Source organism: Acanthopagrus latus, chromosome 4 (assembly GCF_904848185.1).
Source record: "Acanthopagrus latus isolate v.2019 chromosome 4, fAcaLat1.1, whole genome shotgun sequence".
NCBI lineage: Eukaryota > Metazoa > Chordata > Actinopteri > Spariformes > Sparidae > Acanthopagrus > Acanthopagrus latus.
The window spans coordinates 12,181,263-12,199,138 of NC_051042.1; positions in this window are offsets into that span (position 1 = coordinate 12,181,263).

The following is a 17,876-nucleotide window of genomic DNA, read 5'->3' on the forward strand; positions in this document are numbered from 1 at the left end:
GAGATAACTAAAATAAACTCACAACTTTCATGGTTTAACCTTTCTCTGCGCTTATATCTTTTATTTTTTTATTTATTTTTTTTTTGAAAAAGGGAAAGTAAATAAAACAAATAAATAATCCTCTTTGTTTAATTGTGGGGGAGGTCACCAGCTGAAAAGGTTGAACATCAGTGGAGAATTGCCTCATGCCAGTCAGCTGTCAGACACCAACAGCTCGTCCTTCAAGGTTCACTGAAGTGCTGCTGTTTCATAATTTAGCCGTCCCTTGGCTTTTAAATTAGAGCACGGCAAATTAACTGCAGTTTTGTGTCCGCGCCTGTTGTTGCTTTCGCTCGTGCAAATATGACAAATACCCGTGCTCATTTGACACCGCTGCTGGAGAGCAATAAAACTCGCTTTCTAGAGATAGATGGGTGGGGGGTGGTGGTGCTTGATGTACCATCACCAGGCTGCTTAGATGGAGTTATCTAAAAAAGCTTCTGGATTTTCTGCGGGAAAGAGACCAAAGTACTTCAGAAGTCCATCTGGAGGCAACTACAGCAGATGGGAATGTTTGTCAGTGCCATTTACATATGAAAACGCTATTCCTGAGGCCAGATTCAGCCGTCAACTGGCGCCATTTCTAAATTAAAGATTATTGTTTTGAGCGTGCGGGCTAAGATCCAAAAAATGTACTTTGAGATAACGCAGAGTGACCACCCGGCACTGGGGGAATGTGACATGGATTCTGGGCTGGCCTTTCTATCGCTGTGTCTTTCTTTGTTCTCTCTAGAGGAGCAGGAATATTGCAGCATTCTCACGCTCCCTCCCACTCCCATTACAAGATGTGTGTTATGTTGTTGTTGATGTTTATTGCTCTAGCTGCTGGCCATGTAGCGCTGAAAACTGCAGCTTATCCCTCACCAACACAGAAATCCTTCTTGGGAGTTCCCGCTAACGCACACCCATAGGACCAAACTACATCAGCAGATGCTACATCATGTGGCATTTTACCAAAGGTGATTGTTGTGAAGGTGAGGCGGTGGCAGAGGGAATGGTATCTAGGATCATGGATTTTTAGAGAGACCGTTGCTAAAAAAAAAAAAACAAAAACAAAAAAAAAATCATGATGGATTTTGCAGAGTTGATTTCGTTACTCTTGTTGCCAATAAAGCGTCGCATCATTCTGCGGTGGAAACAAGCCATTCCCCCCTCTAGCCACACCGCAACAACTACTCCTTCCTGGCCTCATTATGGAGCAAACTCTACGCCATACCTCCTCTGATAATAGCGGGTGATAAGTCGGATGAGACTATACACCTTTTGGTTCGATGCTGGGGGCTTATTTATGTCGCTCTATGTCGTCCTGGGCCTCTATTACAGCCGAGCAGTAAAGATGCGTTTCTCAGGTTTTCGGATATTATTGACGGTGCGCAATGAACCGTGCAGACTCTTCTCACCAACTGTTGGAAAGTTATCTGCAGGAAAACGACCCACCTCCTCCTCTCATCATCGTATTTGGTTTGATCTCACGTCTGATTACGGCGCATCTCGCTGAGTGTGCCAACACAAGCGGATAATTATCAAAGTGTGGGGTGAAAATAGTTGGCGGCTCACCTTCGGCGTCCACTGTCAGTCATTCCCCTGCACATTAACCTCCATCAGAACTTTGCTGCCTTCATCAAACAACGTTGTCACTTTACCGATGAGTCAACTTGTTTTTTGACGCGTTAATGATTTTGCTGTGGCGGAGGCTGAACCTAATGCATTTCCACTGCTCTTATGTGTAAGTGCAGTCGTGACTTGATTTAGAAATAAAGCACAGATGTATTTCGATACACTGTAATTGCGTGCTGGTTTCATTAAGATCAATTTATCAAGCTCAGCTGTCTCTCCTATCGGTAAGAGACATTTCTTTGGTACTCCGTTTGATCTATGAAATCATCAGTTGTGCAAGGAAATGAAACGTCTCTTGGTGGAAATGTTGCCGTGTGAATGCAGAGAAGTTTAGGACTGGAAGTAGAGATGTTTCCCTGAATAAAGAGTTGCTGAGTTTCTGACAGGTGAGTTACGCTTCCTCTGGTTTATTTGAGTTTTGACTGTAGACTATGATGTGAAACATGAAGGTTATGAATGTTTTCCACCAGTATAAATGAACTTTGACAAAAGCTCAATAACAGAACACTGAATGTCACTGTTAATGATCCAACCTAATCGGGGTAGATATTTTTTTCTGAAAAAGGATGAGCAGTGATGTGTTCCTTAAAGTGAAACTCTTGCCAGAATGCAACCTAGGTTGTATTTGTGAATGTACATGAGTCGAACCTTCGTGTAAGAGCATAAGTACATTGAAAGAGGCACTTTTAAGATTTACCGTAGTTTCGTTTTCGGGGCAAGCTAATTCTCAGTGGAGTGCAGGGGCACTCTTACGCTATTTTTAAAACACTAAGAAGGCTCAACACAACATGAAACTTTGCTCGTAGCATCACCAACACGAGCATTGAGAACATTGTTTGTGTACACAGATTTTGCTAAAAAGAATGTTTTTGGACAACTCACGTTAGCAGTAGCACCTCTCCCATCCCTCTCCTTCCTGTTAGGTCGCACTCGGGAGTCGACACTTTTTGTCTGCCATGATGGCGGAGCGCTGGAGATGCTACTGCTGACGTGAGTTGTCCAAAAGCATAACAGTGCCCCAGCACTCCATTGAAAATTAGCTTGCCCGAAAACAAAACTATGGTTTGACTCATATACATTCACAAATAAAGCCTTGGTTGCATTTTGGTGAGAGTTTTACTTTAACCTGTGTTTACCTCTTTTTTTCCACTAGTGAAAACTAAACAGTTACTACTCAGCCCTAAAGGTTTTAAAGGTTTGCCGTATACTTAGACTGTGAAAGCCTAAAAAGTTTCTTTTGGCCTTTGAGGGCTTTTATCAGCAAAATACCCCACAGTGTTCACCAGCTGGTTGGATTTTGAAGCTTTTTCGCTTGAAACAGCCCCTTGCTACATCTGGAAACGTGAGCTTGGTGTATCTTCAAAGTAACTTGGTATTTGGAGGTACTTCGTCCAGCCAACTGAGCGCATCACTTGATGTCAATGCTATAGTTTTAAGGGGAAAAGGAAAACACATCCAATTACTAATGTACTGAATGATCCTCACCAGCAGTAGGTAAACCTGTAATCTTGGTGGATTTGAGTCATTCAGCATTGCCCATACACATGAGCTTCTTTTGAGATACTTCTGACATTCAGCAGACTGTTCTCCTTGTTCTGCCATGCCCCCAGCAATTATTGCATAATTCAAATGTGTGACTTTCGATCTAGTTTCAAGTCATTCAGTAGGTAAAGGCAAATTGATGTCTAAATGTAATTAAACGTCCACAACATGTGTTCATGTCAGGATGCTGAAAACTGCACCTGGCTATCACTCAAAGGCCCTTACACTTGAAAGAGACATGCAAGATGAAAACAGGGTCAGACACACAGCTCCCTCTGGGTATCTTTTCATATGTTCTTTGTTATTCACAATGTAGTTATGCCCGCATGCTATAGATGTATGTTAAATGACATATCATGAATTTTCGTCAGCAAGCAAATATAAATGCTCATGAATAACACAATCAATAAATAAATAGCCCAGCAGCTCTTGAATCTCGATTTGTATAACACCCTCTTGTGAAGCTGTCACCTGCAAACAGTTCTGATTTTGTGTACTGACAGGTGAAGCAAGTAGCCCTGACAAATTAGATTGCGTCCACACGGAGATTTAAGACATGAGATAAGATGTGCAGAGACAACAGCACTGTCCATATATATATATATATATATATATATATATATATATATATATATATATATATATATATATATATATATATATATATATATAAATGCATATTTGAATGGGTGGTACCATCAAATGTTTGCTGGACAAAAATTACTGGATCTATTAATCCATTATCAAAACAGGCTCTTAATAACAGGTACGTTCCCTCGCATTCTTGCACAATACGGATACGTTCAAATGCATTTGCGGTGTGGGTGGTGAAAAAATGTTTTAGCATCCACTCAGTGGGCAAAATGGCAAAAGCTGTGTTTTTTTCTTCTTCACACCTTTTACAGATAACCCCACGAACACAAAGGCAAAGGTATTAAAAGGTGTTGCAATAAATCTCTGTCTGAAAACACCAGCTGTCTCAGTTTGAGTGCTCGGCATGATGAGCAGGTGCAAATCTGATGTTTTCAGATAAGGCGGCTTCTGTTTGCAATGGCTTCAGTCATTCGCGCACAATGGAGACATGCTGTGTATCACGCATAGATGTGCTGATGGAGTCATATGCCGAATCTCATTTCAGATATGTGAAAAAAAAAAAAAAAAAAAAAAAGAGGATTGTCAGAGGATGCCCATTAAGCAGTCAGGAAGGGCTCAAAGACATTGTAGTGCCTTCCAATAACCTTCTCATTCTCACTCTGTAATAGTCAATCTCCTTGCAGGTTGACATTTTCTTCTTCGATTTAGACCAGTACAAACACTAGATACTACCCCAGCTGATATTTGAGGTTATGATTCCTGTCATAGAATCTATTCTCTGGGCTTTGGACAAATTCTGTTTTTGACATAGAGACATATCTCTGATATATTTAAGGCTTTCAATGTGCAATAAGCTATCCTGGAGAGCAATAGTTGACTGTGTCATTCCCAGAACAAAAAACCTGTGCTTTTGGTTTGTGGGTTGGGACGGCAAACTCAAATCTTTAAGACAGTCAACTATCTTACTTACCGCACACTTTGAAGAAGGAAATTTGGTGTTCTGCAGATGGTCTGTTAGCAGTGGGGTGGCCTGGAGAGTTTGAGCAAAAGGCTGAAGGCAGCAGGTTGGCTGAGGCAGGAGGCCTGGTGAATGTGTACACTGTGAGCAGGCACTGATTCAACTTTTTCACTCTGGTCACCAATTTCAAGACCTCCACTCAGCCATCTGTTGACACAGTACCGATCCGATATGTATATATATATATATATATATATATACGCTACATTAGGAGTGTAATGACCAGATAAAACACCATGTTAAGAATGGCATCAGTTTGTAGAAGATCTTTTTTGTGTCTTTAAAATCACAAATTACTGGTATTTTAATGAGATCCATTGTCTCACACCAACATTTAATATTTTGTTTAAATGCCCATGGTGACTAAATGATAGCAGAAACAGTGAGACGTTTAGAATGATATTAACAAAGCAACAGCACCATTACTAATCCACTATATTGCATAGTTGCATGTAGGGATGAGAACTGAAAGATTGTAGCGGTACTGTTTATCGATCGGGCACTTTAAGGGTTCTCTTGTCGACTCTTTTTGTTTCCTTTTTTTTACGAGAAAATATGTAACAATTTCAGAACACAGTGAACAATTCTCCTGCATTATGTATAACCATTATTGAATGCCGAGACAGCGCTACTTTGAACAAATAACTATTATAGAATATAATGTGACAATAAATCAAATAAACTGTTACTTACAGATATTTTTAACATGTTTTAACAGCTATAGTGACTCTATAATGTTGTGATTGATGAAATGTAACACAAATTAAATTATTACTCTCAAAAACAACATACAAAAATACAGCGGCAACATAGGCAGCACGTATGAGCATGCTGCAGACTGCAAAAGGCCAGCTTTTAGTAATTCTTCTTCAACATGTCTGCTTTCTCTGGCAGAAGTTGGGACCTCTCCTTGCTTATAGTGCTTCCTGCAGTCAAACACTCTCTTACCAGGCTCTGAGGAGGCTTGAGCGCAAAGGTAGCTCGTTACTATGTTTTCCAGGAGGGGCAAAGTAGCACGCTTCCCCCGCCGCCACGTCACAGGATCTCAGGCCACGGGGATTAGACAGAGGCAGGCCTTTGTAGAACTCCAGCTCCTCGTCAACATGCTCGCTGAGTGCGAGGGACAAGGTGTTATGCTGGGTTGTTAACCTACACTTCTTGTTCTCCTTTCATGGCACACCTTGGTTTTTAGGATGAGGAGTCTGTCTCCTCTTTCGCCTTCCCTTGTTACTCATTGTCCTGTTCCTGCTGCTCTGTGTCAGTCTGCTCTGGCTTCTCTGCTCCTGGCACATTTGCCTTAACAGCTGCCTTCTTGAGCCTTTCCCACATGGTGTCACTTACCGGCCTCCCTTTAAATCTAGAAGGCTTGAATGCTCGCATCCTGATATTTGTATCCACCTGCTTCTAAGTGAAATGCTACAGCAACTTCTGGAGGATAGGCATTATCTGTCCACAGATGGCATTCTTCTCCCATGACACACACAGTGTGGCTGTGTACAGGACTATCATGAGCTGGACAAACTCCTCCTCCTAGTGGAAGTCCTCACCCTTCAGGCATTCCAGGTTGTCTTTGGTCTCGGCCTTTCTCAGCAGCTTGGAGAGCTGGTGACTGCTCCAGGAATCACTCTATCACTGAATAGAGCCAGTTCCATCTCGTATTGACATAAAGCATGAGACAGTTTTGTGGAAGGCCTGAAGCAACAGAGAACAACACACACTTATTTACTGCACTCTTGAATGTTGAATGTTAAATTTGTGAATTTCAATAAGTACTAATGGTTCAGACTGGCTTCTGACCTGCTTTTCCCACAGGACACGTGGATCTCTTGAACCAGGCTACCACTGCTCTGATTCCGGCTGCCCATTGATCGATGGAGGTGATTTGGTAGATTTTCTGTGCTGCCAAGTTTAATGCTGGGCAAACCATCGGATTTTTAGCATGTGCAGCAACTTGCATGTTGCTCGTATTGCTCATGTTCTAAACGGTGACAGCTACAACCTTGCTGGGCTCTATCTCAGGTGCCTTCAGAATGTCACAGACCTCCTCTGCCACAATTAAATACTATGAATACTAAATGGATTTGTACTTAGCGTATCAGAGGGACCGTTTGGTGATTTGGTGATGCTTTCACCGTGTCAGACAGAATTCATGACCGCACAGCTAAACATTGAGCCGACTAATGGTTACTAACGGCTATCAACCCCTGTTTGTATGAGTTAATAAACTCTGTGTGTGCTCCTGCAAGCACTAACATACCTGAGGTAGATGGGGAAACAGGAGAGAAACTACAAGCTAGGCTATCGAGAAACTGCACACTTCTCAGTCTGTCTGTGTGTGATGTTGTTTCGCAGGATGCTTTGACAGATTGCTCGTGTTCCCGCCCCTTGCATGCAAAAGATGTATCGCACTTGTGGCAATGAACGCTGTCTGCGTAGATTCTTGAGAAGCATAACCACACTACTGAATGTTTGTCTCTCTCTCCGCCATTGCCACTCAGAGCAGGTCCCTCTGTCTCTGTCTGATGCCGGTGTGTGCGAGTGACAGACAGTCAGCGGGAGCCCGCCCCCCGCACAGGACAGGCTCCGACACAGAACTCGATCGGGAATAGTGAAAATCTATCATAGACGGAGGCCGATTTTGGTCGCCATCCCTAGATGCATCCGTTTCATCCTGCAGGAGAAGACAGGACAGAGGGTATGACATAATCGAATGCATATTTGAAAATGGTGGGAAAAGGTCAGATATCGGATCACAAATTGCTTGCCATATTGCGATCTCTTCCTGCTCCTCCAATACACAAGGAAATGACACAAACAATTACACTTGACAAACCATACACGTGGTCAGTGTCAGAACGCCAGTGGCTCCTATCAAGGAATAAAACAGGGTCTATCTGGTCAATTCAGTATGTGCACATGGATTTGTATTCTGCCTGCAAACATGAGAGTTTAACGAGAGAGTGACTGGAAAGACCACTTGAGTGGTCAGGGTGAATTTATAATGCAGAGGAGCCTGCCTTGACAATATCATACTGTGTACTGTGCAGCTAAATTATGGCAGTTTCCTTTTCCTGGAAGTGGCATTGACTTAAGGGAGGATAACCTGTTTTTATTTTTCTGGGACTTTTTTTGATCTAGAACTATTTTTGTTCTTTATTGTTTTTTTTTCTTGCATTCTTGGAGCTCGTTACTTTTGTTTTGCTGTGGAAATCTAGGGGATTTGTTATGCTTTGAATTTCAGATGGGTGAAAAGTAAAGACAAGAAAAAGTGAAAAAAGCTTTGCACACACTTCAGTCTCACTGCACCGTACTGTTCTTGATTTTGGCTTGTCAACCTCTTTCCATCCACCACTCACTTCTGTTTTCACCTCCCCTGCTTGACTTGAGTGAATTGAATGAGTGAAACCCGCAGAGAATGGCAAGTTTCACTTTGTCTCACACAGGGCAATTTTCCTTCCTTTTTTCGTACACTCAGTAACTACATGGTTGTGTTGTGACGTGGAGTGGCATTGAAATTGTTCATATAGGTACTCTAAGTGAGTCACCACGCACTTCAAGCCAAAGAAAAGCTACTATAATAAAATGGGAGTGTTTTTCTGCCTAAGGATTTTACATTGGCAGATTGTTTTCAGCACAACACCGACGCTGTTGAAAAGCTCTGTAAATGTCTCTGTGGTTACTTCTGAACTTAAACTAAAGCTTAAAACTTAAACTTATTTATTTGTTTTAAATTACAGACAGAAAAGGGATAGAGAGGAGGAACGTCACGCAACCAAGTGCACCGCTGGGGCTCGAAACTGAGGATGTTATGAACACACAATCAGCATCTTAAACCCCTGGTCGACCACGATTCCCCTCAGTTATTTTCATTTTTGAATAAGCTTAATAATTATATTCTCCCTCAGTGGTATGGTCAGCAAAATGTCAGAAACCAACATCCTAAAAATTCAAAGAATTTCTATTTACAATGATATGAAACAGAAGAAACTTCAAATCCACACATCACAATTAGAATATATAAACCAGCAAATCTTGGCAAATGGTATTACCTTCACCAGACGCCAATTAACCATAACAAATGACAATCACATTACTGGCAAAGACTTTTACCCAGTAAAGACTGTGTTGCACTGTTATCCAATTATTGCCCCCAAAAAAGGTGACACAGTGTGTGTGTGTGTGTGTGTGTGTGTGTGTTCCTGTGTGGGAGGCATGTTCTTCCAGTTGGTTCAGTCAGTTACAGCACATCATTATAGGCTTTCATATTGCGAGACAAGCCAATAAAAGCTGTTCACGACTTGTGCAGAGGCATACAGACAGCTCATTCTCTGAGTCTACTGCACTTCACCTCCAAACCCCACGGAATATATATATATATATATTTTAAACCTTTTTAAGTAACTCTGGAGTACACTTTGTAAGACACCTTTGTTATCACAATGCCGCTGTTTTGAACAGTGGTGAAGTTATGTTTTGTGAGCTTAAAATATGAATTCAATGTGTCGAGATACCGAGCTGCGTATGAGAACGTCAGTTTTTATACTACAAAACATAAAGAAGCTTCACGGTATCTTTCCATATAAATCTTCCACGTGTTTGTTATATTTTGCACATTATTTAATCTGTATGTTCGCAAAATAACACAACTCAAAAGTCTCCAAAAGAGACGTTCAAACAACGGGCTGTGTTTTGTGGCCCCAGAGTAAAGAAAAGATACTCCGCAAACAGTTACACTGTGCACTGACGTTTTGGTGAGATGAATAGGTTTTGGCACATTGCCTTTTTTATTGTTTTCACCTGAAAGCAGGTGGCTTCAGTGCCTCCACACAATAACAATCTGTTTTCCCATGTTTTCAGAAATAACAAATGTTCTATCGCCTGTTAATTTGTGTAAACAAATTATTAATTCAAGCGAACAAAGTCATTTAGAATAACAAATTAAGCAATTTAAGGAAATAAATGGCCATTCATGTGCACACGAGTTATTAATTTGAGGGTACAAATGTGCCATTTATATGCAGGAACTCTCAAAAAGTTTACCGCTCACACCTGCTGGGCCTTGTAGAAGTCACAGTGAACCCTTTTAGTAAAGCGTGTAAGTCATGGCTGGGGAGATGAGAGCTCCTCTTTGATATATAGCCTGTATCAAGCTGCCTACTTACTTCAAAACTGGCTCAAGAGAACACCAGGTATCTGAAAATGACTTCTTTGACAGTGTTTAGGGACATTTTGGCTTCCAGTGTGAAAGCGGTCGGTGATAATATACTAGCTTTAGAAGTGTTTTTGCAAGCATGTGATATAATTATGAATAGCTGGTACTTATGTGAGGTTTTTTGGGAAACTCGTGGCTTAATCAAACTAATGCCAATTTATTCTTCCATGACATACGCAGTGTACAAGCACTTTGATTACTTTGTTATAAACTCTTCTTTTTCAGAAGTAACCTGACCTACATATGGCATATACTTTGAATTAGGGCTCCAACTATTTTTTTTTTTTATTATTGATTTATCTTTTGATTAATTTAATGATTAATTGCTCTGTACATGAAATCATAAAACAGTGAAAATGCCTGTTATATTTTGCAGAATCCAAGTTGCTCATTCAAAGGCAAAGATGCTCCCTTCATTATCACACATTACAGAGAAAAGCAGCAATTCCTAACATTTAAGTCAATCAATTATCTGCCAATGAATTAATGCATGATTAGTTCTTGCAGCTCTATTTGGGTTCAATACTTTGCTTGGAAGCTATGTTTGTGAGTTCATGAGGTCACGTGAACAAATCCATCTTGCCAGACTCCTAGCTATGTGGCTGTGGTTTAATACACAGAGGTTTAACCAATGAGGAACTACGAGCAGGTATAGACAGCAGCTACGGGCGTTATGGGGATTTCTAGTGGAAACGAGGTGATTTATAATCATTTTTGCCTTGAGCTGATTAGTCACTTGCAATTACTGACTGGGTCTGAGAGGTCAAGGAGTGAATATGTCTTCCGTAAATAGCTCACAGTGCAGCTTTTGAAAACAGGTGTGAATAAGTTAAGATGTCTAATACTGCAAAAATAACTGTCAAGGCCTTATAGAAATGTCTAGTTCATGCAAATACTACATTATTTATCATACTCATCTGAGCAGCTGACTGCAGTAGTATCAGGACAAATTATTATGGTGTAAGAGCAGTTTTCTTGTTTGTTATTCTAGTTATATAAATGTAATTTCTCATGCTCTTACATTACTGCTAGACCACACTGCCAGGTGCATGAGGAAATCCAAGAGCAACATCTTTTTTGCCACGGTGAAAACGTTATTTTGCACGGATTGAAGCAGAATATTTAGTTTGGTTAAAACATGTTGTGGATTTTGGAAAGAATTACATTGATCTTCTTTCAATACATATTCTGACTTTTAGACTAATTCACTCTGAAGTGAACTAAAATGTTCCGATTGCACGAGTTAGAAGCAATCCTACGAGCAAAACAAAGACGAAGAACACTATTTATTTCTTTTTTCCTGTGTTTGAAATTCCAAAAGCTGAAATGTATGAAAAAAAAATGTTGATGTAATCATTTCCAAAATCCATATCCTTTTTACCTAATGAAATATCCTGCTTCAGTATGTGTTTAATCAGGAAAACTCTGCAGCAAAACTTTTTCTTGTCATGGAAAAATATTACTGCTGAACCTAATTTCAGACAATGTGTGGAGTCGTTGTGTAACACGTAATGTATTACCACTCAAAGACCTCTCTGCTCCCCTCATACTCTGTAATGTCACCTACTAAGAGCTCAGCCGTCAGAGGTGGAGCTAACAGATACTTGGATGTTCTTGGTTGTCTGCTTCGATGCCAGATATGGGAGATTATAGAGGATAGAGGAGAGAAGTCCTCCACCTACACTGACCCCTCTGTAGTAAAAGCACACTGAGACTTGGTGTCTCTCTCTAGGGCATAAGCTTAACGAGAGCGAGTGAGCTGTAATGAGAATATGAGGTGAAAGCCTCTATCACTGAGAGACACACTGTTTCTTTGTGGCTTCCCACCTCTATTATTCCCATACTTTCAAATGTCTAGTCAGCAGTTACAATGTGAAAACTGTGTCACAAAAATCTCTGATGAACTTCACTTCGCTTCCATATCAGACACAAAAAAGTCAGGATTCCCACCTGGTGGGAAAAGGTGTTCTGACCCGCTGAGTATCATGCAAGAGGAAGTCAAAGCCTCCTGAATTGCAACCTGCCTTTATGCTTGTTAGTTGTAATTATTTCAAAAGGTCAGCGGCTCGTGTCCACGAAGGATAAAAGATCTAATCCTGACCTTGTCTGGTGCCGCTGGCCTTCCTCCCACTAATGACAAGTACCTTGTAAATGTAATTTGCCCAGTAGTTGTGTCAAAGGTTAAAACGTCCCTTTGCTTGGCATCATGGGTCTGGGTCCATAGCTTCTCAACGTCCCAAATGAAATGCAAAAAATGTGTTTTTTTTCTATACTAAGCAAAGTTAATGACGATGAACAAATTAAAAGAGACATGGAAATCCAAGGGCACTGTTCCTTTTGGTCCAGTTTGATGAAGCTTTCTATTGATAAGGATGGGATGTGCTGTAGGTCTAAGAGCTCCGTATCTGTCAGAGGTGGGATATTAGGTTTAAAGAGGGATTATGGACACTAACCCCAGATATTAACAATTCCTTTGGAATACAGATTCAGTATTGTGATATTAAATCTGTATCAAAACAACAAAGGTTTACCAGCGTCCATAACTAACTGCATCTTGGAGCCTTTGAAATGGGTGCTACAAAAAGAAACTCACACGGTTTGCATTCTCCCTGACTAATATACCAGGGAAGTTGTCTGATATCATTAGTGCGATGTAAGGGTTCTTGTATACATGAACAGTGTATGACAATGGGTGACACACAGGCTCTACACGCACAGAGAACTATTGGTGAAAATAAATATAAAATGTAGAAAATAATCATATCTAACAAGGTGCTCTGGCTCTGCAGGCTGGTAATTAATCAGGTCCTCTCAATATTGTACAACTATTGTTATATAATTGAAACATTAGCCATAGGCTATAGTCATTATCAAACTATTGTCGGAACTGAACATTTTTCGGTTCAGCCTCTTGCCCAAGAGGTTCAGGGAGTCAAACCATCAACCCTGTGACCACTTACTTTGCTTCCTTGGGCAAAAATATTACAATATGTTTGATCAAGGTCTTTTCATTGCAGATTTTCAAAATTACAATATGAAATACAGACAGCACACAGTGTCTAACCCCGAATATCCACCCAGCCTGCTTGCTTACCCATCCACCCACTCACCCTCCAGACCTGTGCCGCTCAATCACTCTGCAAACTTGCCAAAGAGGAGAAATATTCAAGTAGACAAAACAACAGCGAAAGAGCAAGCCAATATGTTGCATTTTCTGCTTCCATTTTCACTGCAACTGTCAAGAAAAGCTGCCAAATTGCATAGAATCTCAGAACAGATCATGGAGACAGCGGCCAATGTTCCCTACAGAAGCTTGAGATATTCCATAATCTCTTCGATCCAATGACAATGCAAAGGGAAGAGAAGGCGTTTCCACCTGAGGAGTAAGTCGACTGGCTAACAGGTGCAAGCGCAAAAGGAAAGCATGTTAAACATGAAAAATATTACATTTTTTAACCAAATTGTAAAGCTCACAGAGGCTGAAAAGACTGCATTCATCATTGACAGTCAATTTAAAGTGCCTTGAGCTCAAATGGCATTATGTGACAATTTAGTATAAACTGCATTTCTAGTCACTCCTTATTATAATGTAAGCTAGTGGCTCAATTAACTTTGTGATTATGTTCACACAGCTAAAACTTCACCTTGGCAATTCTGGTCCAATAGCACCTTTAAGGTTGTTGGCAGTTGGCTAGTGTCCCCTCTTTGTCCCTCACTGTGCCTATAATTTATTCCTCTTCTTTACCTGCTTTCTCTGTCGCACCATGTAAACATTGTCCCTACTATTTCAATAACTAAAATTATTGAAGGAACAAGCCATCCGACCAGGTCATAGTCAGCCCAAGCTTTCCAGCCACAGCAGTCTTGACTTCCACTCCAGATATTAAATAGAAATGAATATTTATGCTGGACATTGTAGAAAAGAGACCCTGTAGAAAAAGCTCTAACCATTGAAGAAAAAATGTTTTTTTCACAAGTTGAAGGCCTAATTGTTTCCAGAGTCAAAGCTAAAATGCCTGAGACTGCTCCTCATATCTTGACATCTGATCGAGGACCATTTCTTTCACAATCTCGCTTATGGAGTCTTTTCTTGCGTGGCCAGACACGCAAAACAAGTGACAGAATTTCAGAGGAGAACAATCTTCTGGTCTGATTTTCTTGACACATTACACATTATTTCGGTATCTGTCTATTTTTGTTGTGTTTTTGTTTTTCCTTAAATAGTGGGGAACATAATGCACTCCCAGTTTATGTGCATAGAGAATGTTCGTATCTTATGTCGGTTGGTTAATTTAATAAAATATGGGAGACCATGTTGTTCTACAGTGTCTGTAGTTTTTTTTTTTTTATTCATATTTTTAAAATCAAATCTCCCATTCCACTGAAATAGAAGTAGATGCATGGCAACTTATAACCCTTTTACAAAATAACATTTAGATAATAAGTTTCAAGTTGAAACCTAAAAGAGAGTTTTGTTGAGTTGTCCAAACATCTTGGATCCAAGGGTAACTTAAAGTCAGCCTTTTAAGAAACACACAGCACCCTGCACCCTCTCTCTCTCTCGCTCTCTCTCTATATGTGTGTGTGTGTTTATATATATATATATATATATATATATATATATATATATATATATATATATATATATATATATATATATATATATATATATATATGTTATATATCAACAAATTGCTTTTTTATGATCAAGCAAAAACATGCAAATGCCTCCTTGCAGCTGCACAGTGGAGTAAGTACAGTACATGAAAGGCACACTGTCGGGGGCTGCTGCTTAATAAAACATGGAACTTTCATAGCATCTTTATTGGGCTGCACCCATGAAATATTAAAAGGATATTTCCTTGTTTCTGTGATCATAATGCAGTTATTTAAAGACCCATGGTAATGCTTAGAGTAAAAATTAAATCCTTGTTAAATAATGTAGTGTTGTTCTCTACCGACTTATTTAAAATTGGGGTATTATCCTCACTGAGGACCCTTATATTCTCGGAACTTCATATACACTGACATTTGTGCGAAGTGTCCTTTGCTTTGTAAGTGCAAACTGGCTCAAGAAAAGAAGAACGATACATTTGACCATTACAGTGTTATGCTGTGTCAGTGCAGGTTATACAGATTGAGAGACACTGGGGGGGTATTTGTTTTTTTTTATGCCGTTGGCATTAATGAGAGACTTGACAGTTGGGATAAGTTTCAGACGGCTGAATGGCTAAATGAGCATTTTCACACCATCTGAGACAAAGGTGCACAGCAAAAGCCTGTATATGTTATTTGTAAATTAGGCAGAAAGTGGTGTTTTAGCTGCAGCCTTCTTTCAAAAGGAGTCTTTGGAGAAGGCCTGCTATTAGTGAAACCTGGTGTTCATCCAGACCTTAATGGTACCCAGTTGTTTACTAAAAACATTCTAACTGCTCTCAGCGAGAGGCTGATATAGAACATTTTTAGTGAGAGCTGGACTCTTTGGAGCCTTTTGTTTCAACCTGCAGAGCACTGTTTAGCATTTGGTGCTATGGCATGTGCTGCTTGCAAATGCATTTTAATGCTAGTCTGAGCTTAAAGGTGTCAGAGTGAAGTCTCGCTCATTATAGAGCAGGCACATCAAGCGACCAGGAACAAACTGTGATGCGATAAGCACACTGATTTGTGCTTTGAGAGGACATGGGACGATATGAAATCTTCATGTAACAATTGTCCTGGCTAAAATAATAGTGATTTATTATGGAATATTATCATTTATCGTGAGATATTATTCCAGTAATCAGCAAAGTATCCTTAAAGCTTCTTAAATGCTTTTAAAACATACTGGAGTCATTGTTAAGAAACAAATCTGTATGTGAAAAAGCGAGTGAGCTGTAATTACCTTAAATAAGGTAATAACATTATACGGCCCTCTTGCGAAATTAAAGGGCAAAAAAAAGGTGGACCTCAGTTGTTCTTGGAATCCCCAGATTTCCCACATGTCCGATTTGACTTTTTTTTGCAGGTGATACAGTGTTCGCCACACTAATTCGCCAAGATCACTAATTCTGTGTTTTTATCACGATGAAATCTCATATCCTCCCGTACCTTGTCTAGACCATATTTGTCCATAGTCAATTCATGGCAGAATAATCTGTTTCAGTAATTTTCCAAGCAAAACTGACAATCATGCACTGTTTAAATGTGATTATATGGTAGTAAATCAAATATATTTGGGTTTTCAAATTGTTAGTTGGACATGGCTGCACACTAGACCCTGGGAAGCTGTGATTTTGTTGGTGATTATTTACTGTCTTCTGGCATTTTATGGACCAAACTATTTTTATTTCAAAATCACTGGCAGATGAATCAATAACGAAAACAATCAGTTGCAGCCCTGGCTTTGTCATTCCCCCCCCCTTTCAAGTTGGCTCAGCAGACCACGCTCTCTTCTTCTGGCAGCATCTTCTGTCTCTGTGCTGTTAGAAAGTAGGTGGGCAATAATGGTGTCAAACTTCAGAGGACAGAGAGTTTAGTTTGGGTTTCAAAACGGTGTAAAGACCGGAGAATGAGTTCTATAAGCCAGATATAACTCGCCTCATTGGTATTGATCAACAACCCGGTCCACCCTGGGCAGATATACTGAGGTCATTTTGTGCTATGAGGCGGTAAAACCTTGAAAAAGCTCTTCGATACGAGCTGTGCCAAAAACCTGTCAATGCTATTGCAATTCCTTGGTTACTGTATGAAGTTGATAATTGTCCAACCTTGCGTCGTGTCCTTGGTGAAAGTGCTTCATTGTGTACAGGCTCACTCAGAATTTGTCCTTAAAATCCCATCTCAGTTTATTTGCCTTGGACTTGCATTTTATCTTAGCAAGCTTCAAATTCATAAAAGCGCGTGAAGGTTCCTTTTACTGTTTGCCATCTTGTCATTGGTCAAAAGTTGTACGATTGTACAGTGTAACCACAGTAATGGAAGTACTGAACTTCTCTGACAATGCCTGCTGTTGTCTGCAGACCACTTACCATGTCAGGCAGCAGGGAGGGAGAAAAAGTTCTGCAGGCTTCAGGTGTCCGAGCACAAACGTGTTGCTCTCTGAAAAGTCAATGTACGCTCTGCTAAAATGAATTAACGTTTATATGATACCAAACACCATAAAAGCTGAGTACTCAAAAGTCTGCCTCATTCTGTGTATTTATGTTTTTAAAGCACTTTGAATATGGTAATTACAATTCTATTCATTTTTCCTTTCATAGCTCATTTGAAAAGGATATTTCATTTTATGAACGTGGCCGTTTGCATTAATTGAGAAAAGTGCTCATCAGTGTTGCTTCTCCGTCTCTCATGGCTGGAAAATTGTGTTTTTCAATGCCAGGCCATTGCTTAATGGTCAGCTTTGAAATGAGAGCTTATGTAACCAAAATGTGGGTGGCGTAATTATAAACCAATGTGAATTAAAAAGGCTTGTAGATGAGTGTTTTTTTTTTTTTTTCTTGTGTTCCATTTGAAAAATAGTTGTGTTTGTTATAGTGTTATCTGAAATTCATCTTTAATCCATGACTGTCATTCAGTCTGTCTTCATTTGGCCTCCATGAAGAGATTTAGCTTTGATATTTTAGCTGGAGCTCTCATGTAGACTCACATATGAGTGTAAAAGGTTGGATCTAAAATTTAATACAGGTAAAGAACAATGGCTGAGGCTATAAGGCCTCACAGGTCCGAGGCTGAGAAAGAAGGCATTATAACCAGATTGGCACTTAGCAGTTTACCAGATGTGTGTTTGGAATAAAGAACGGGGGGCATTAAGTCGAGCAGAGGGGCACTTTGACTGATCACAGGGTGACTCAGGTGGCCCTCTGGTGTGGCGTTTAG